Below are 4,398 nucleotides of genomic sequence, written 5' to 3' on the forward strand. Positions count from 1 at the left end.
TGAAGTCTTTGTTGATGATATTATCTTTGGAGGTGATGATGAGTTGAGTATGAAGTTTGTTGGTGATATACAAAAGGAATTTGAGATGTCTATGATTGGTGAGATGAATTTTTTCCTAGGTTTATAGATTTCATAGACTGGAAAAGGAATATTCATATCTCAAACTAAGTATGTAAAGGAATTGTTTAAGATTTTTGATTAGATGACTCCAAACCGGTTGGAACTCCTATGGTGACTGGTTGTAAACTATCTAAGAATGATGAATCTCTGAAAGCTAATCAAATTTTGTATAGATCTATGGTTGGTGGACTTCTATATCTTACTCAGACTAGGCCAGGCATTATGCATGATGTGTGCATGGCGTCTAGATTTTAAGTTGACCCAAAAGAGAGTCATTTCACTGGTGTTAAGAGGATGTTTATATACTTTAAAGGAATTATAGATTATGGTCTATGGTATTTGAGGAATAATGATTTCATGCTATGTTCCTGCACTAATGCAGATTGGGCTGGTGATGTTGATGACCGGAAGAGCACTATCGGTGGAGCATTTTTTTGGGTAAGAAGTTGGTTTCATGGGCTAGTAAGAAACACAATTCAATATCCTTATCTACTGTTGAAGGTGAGTACATTGCCGCTGCTAGTAATTGCACTCAGTTAGTTTGGATCAAGCAAATGTTGAAGGATATCATAGTTATTTATGATGATCCTATTGTTATATACTATGATAATTACATTGCTATTAACATGTCAAAGAATCTGGTGCAACATTCAAAGACTAAGCATGTGTCAATCAAATATCATTACTTGAGAGAGCAGGTTAGTGAAGAGAAAGTGAAGCTGGAGTATGTATCTACAAAGGAACAAATAACTGATATTTTCACTAAACCTTTGCCTGCAAATACATTTGTCTATTTTGAGAGATAAGTTAGGGGTATCTACCCCTCTTGTTGAGAATTAGATACATTTACTTGCATCAATTCGATGGATTTCAGATTCTTATCCTTTTATCTGGATTGGTGAGTTGTTGTTGCTCCTTTGCTGGAGTAGTCTATGTTTTAGGGAGAAAGATTCGTGTTTCTATTTTGGGACAGTGAGTTTGTTTATCTATTTTGAGATCTTTGGCATTGTTGTTAGAGGGGGAGAGAGATCATTTGAAAAAATTCTTAATATGTCTTGATTTTAGGGGGAGTTTGCTAGAGATATCTTCTTTCTTTGCATTGATTTTTTTTCACATTCATATGTTGCCATGAATGCCAAAGGGGGAGATTATTGGATATTGTTGGTCATTGTTGCTGCTAGGATATGTTGTTATCATTGATATCAACATATTCCTGTGATTTGTTCCAGTGTGTTTTGGGAAGATCTTATGATCCAGTTTGCAGTATTGTTTTGTTGATCACTATTTTGTAGAGTTTGGTATTTCCTCTGGTATATTCCAGTGTGATCAGATCTTGTGCCGAGTTTCTGGGAAATTGTTCGGGATGGTCTTGTGTATCTTCATTTTAGATGGATCGTGATTTGGTGCTCGACAAGTTATCTTTCTTCGTGATAGTTGCCGATTGGTTATGTTCTTGAGCTTTCAAACGTTGATAGATGAAGATTTGATAAGTGGTATTGGTGAAACTGTTCCTTATGATTCTAGTGTGCTTGTTGGTGTTTCCTAGTCATGTCCTTTTTTTTTTGGTGATTTGCATTGATCATTGTGCAATTTTTTGGTAGTTTCTATCAACTGGTGATAATTTTTCGTGTTATGGGATATTTCTGGTGGTGTAGCGTGTTGCGGTTGATCTTAGTGTGATTTTTGGTGGAGTTGAGCATTTGGAAATTTGATTTAGGTTCATGCTATGTCATATAAATCATTATATTGGTTTGGTGGTCGATCTTTGTATCATGTGATGTAATTTTCTAATTGAGGGTTGAGGGTTTAGCCAACCTTGTTATCAAGGTTGATGAATTGTATATATAGGTGATGTTGTCATGTAATTTTAGGTGTTGATGTTGTGTTTGCATTATCAGAGAGTGGTGTATGTGCGAAAAAGAGGTTTATCCTTCGGTGTTGAGTTTGAGGTGAGATTGGTGTTGCAAGGTAGACATCTATGCTTAATCAGAACTGTAATCAGACATTTGGAGATGCTATGAACTTTCAGTTCACTTCTTCAGGATTGTAGTCTATATCTTTTTGTAAGTCAGTGAGACTTCCCTGAAGTTTGTAGCCTTCTGGGCCATTATATTTGAGTAGTGAGCTCTAGGAAGTGTGCCTGAATGCATGTGCATTCCCTATTGTAATATTTTCACATACAACTGTAGAGTATCATCTTACTGTGGATAGGTTCCCACCGTGGTTTTTCCCTTAACTGGATTTTCCACGTCAAAATCTTGGTGTTGTCTGTTGTGCTTTCTATTTGCTTATTTTTGTTGTTACTGCAGTTTATCAGATTTGTTTTTGTAGTTAAATTTTATGATCCGGTGAAGACTGATTCACCCCTACCTCTTAGTCTTCCTTCTTGATTGTTTCTAACACAAAGATTATGGGTTCCCTTAAAATCCAAAAATATTAGAGGGAGATAGAAATTATGAATCAATAATTAAAAGGGAATATGTACAAGGGGCTTGCAAGGTTAAGATATCGATTTTTGGAAGAATCTACAATCTTTGAACAAAGTGCAAAAGGCTCTCAAAACCCCAAAATTTTGGAGCACAGGGAAAATAAGGATGTCAAGGTTAGGGATGTTAAAGTAAATATATGGTAGGGCATTAGGGCTTGACGTTTCATGAGAACTTGAAATTCTAAGAAAAAGGGGAAAAATCAAAGGAAGTTGTTGTTTACAGTTTTGAGAAACTCAAAACCTTGGAACTTTGTGCAAAAGTGTCATGTTACCCTTGAAATTTTGAAACCCCAAGGAGGAAGAAGTGAAATTTCTCTAATGTAAAACATGCATTAATCAAATTTCACACACCCCAAACCAAATCTACAAGCAAAAAATTACAATCATAAAATAGCAAATTATAATATAACTCCAAAGATGAATTAGGAAACCGAAGGGACTAGGGAACTAGGGACATGTCCTTGTAAAGTTTGGCAACCCAAAAATGACTAATATCTCCTGGGGAAGGGTTATTGTGCAAGGCATTAACCATGGAAATATTCCTCAATAAATTTCACTAAGGACTTCTAGGATTAAAAAACTTTGAATCAAAACCCTTTGGGAGCATTCAACATAGGAGATCAAATTGGAAATTTCTCATATTAGAAATCAATAATGGGTAAATGGAGTCAAATTTACAAAGTGTGAGCAAAATACAAGTGAACAAGATACATAAAAATAAGGTTCCAAGACAATAAAATAGTTGTTATTAATTCAGGAAAAAGCCAATAATTTTCTCTTAATGTTTGTCCACCTATAAAATCCTATTGAATTTTCGACTAATGCTCCTTATGTCATCATATGTATGTATTCTATTCCCCTCTTCACATTTACAACGATTTGAACAAGAAGTCTTGAATTTTTTTTAAGCAACATTATATTAAATAATTTATAATATTTTTTACTTTATTTTATTTACAACAATTAATTAGAAAAAATAAACTTGAAACGGAATTCTAAATATGAAATTTAAAATTTAAAATCATTTTCAAAATAACAAATAGACTAAAAATTATAAATTATTTAAAAATATTATTTTGCATATTAATCATTACACTACACATGAATAAAGCCAAAACAATGATCTAAAACTATATTAAATGTATCAAAATAGTAAATTATATAAAATTAGAATTTGTGGACTCTAGCATTCTTTTAATTAAGTAATTAATAATTAATAACTGAAGGGAATCGTCTAAATTCATGTTTTTTTAATGAAAGTTCATACCTGCTAGCATGACATCTCTGATGGGTTCATTTGAAACCATTGAACTTCACCAGTAGACCAAAAACCCATTGACATAAATTCACATTTTAATAATGAATCTTTATTATTTCCTTTGCCAATTCTTCAATGGCCAAATTAAGCGTATCTCTATGTCAAGATATTTTATTTGACTATATTTCGGTGTGCATCAAATGTGGTCATCAGAAGGCTACTTAATATATATTTTACAAATGGGCGGCCAATGTATGGGCCCGCGTTTACTGGCTGACAGCCATATTTTTCCCATTTCTTGATCAGCTGGCCAATGAATGGACCAGTCTTTGTCGTTCTTCCTTGTCACTTGCCCTGCTTTCCAGGCTGCCATTTTTTACCTGCGAAACAGCTGTAGTGCAGTTCCACCTTCCTCGGCAATGGCCCACATTCACTTTTCGTGGAAAGATGCCCTCGATGAACTTAAATTGCAAAGATAAAAGCCAGGCAAGCCCAGTTAGCGATCTTGATTCTAAAGCAGCAACTTGTAATT

Source organism: Cryptomeria japonica, chromosome 3, assembly GCF_030272615.1.
Source record: "Cryptomeria japonica chromosome 3, Sugi_1.0, whole genome shotgun sequence".
NCBI classification, from domain to species: domain Eukaryota; kingdom Viridiplantae; phylum Streptophyta; class Pinopsida; order Cupressales; family Cupressaceae; genus Cryptomeria; species Cryptomeria japonica.